The sequence below is a fragment of the Penaeus monodon genome, chromosome 19, assembly GCF_015228065.2.
Source record: "Penaeus monodon isolate SGIC_2016 chromosome 19, NSTDA_Pmon_1, whole genome shotgun sequence".
Taxonomy (NCBI): domain Eukaryota; kingdom Metazoa; phylum Arthropoda; class Malacostraca; order Decapoda; family Penaeidae; genus Penaeus; species Penaeus monodon.
Window position 1 is genome coordinate 4,029,206 of NC_051404.1, and position 218 is coordinate 4,029,423.

The following is a 218-nucleotide window of genomic DNA, read 5'->3' on the forward strand; positions in this document are numbered from 1 at the left end:
AACTTTCTTCCTCTTTCTCCATTTGACTATTTTTATCGTATGCTATTTCCTTCCTGTCTTCCTCTTCCTCCCATCATTCAAGTTTCTTTTCGTTTACTGTGGGCTATTTCCTGTTCTACTCACGGAATCATACGCTGTTTTAATGTGGAAATATTTGAATGGGAAAAACGACGGTGAAGGAAGAATATTGATAAATAGATTGAATCAAGGGAAATTGG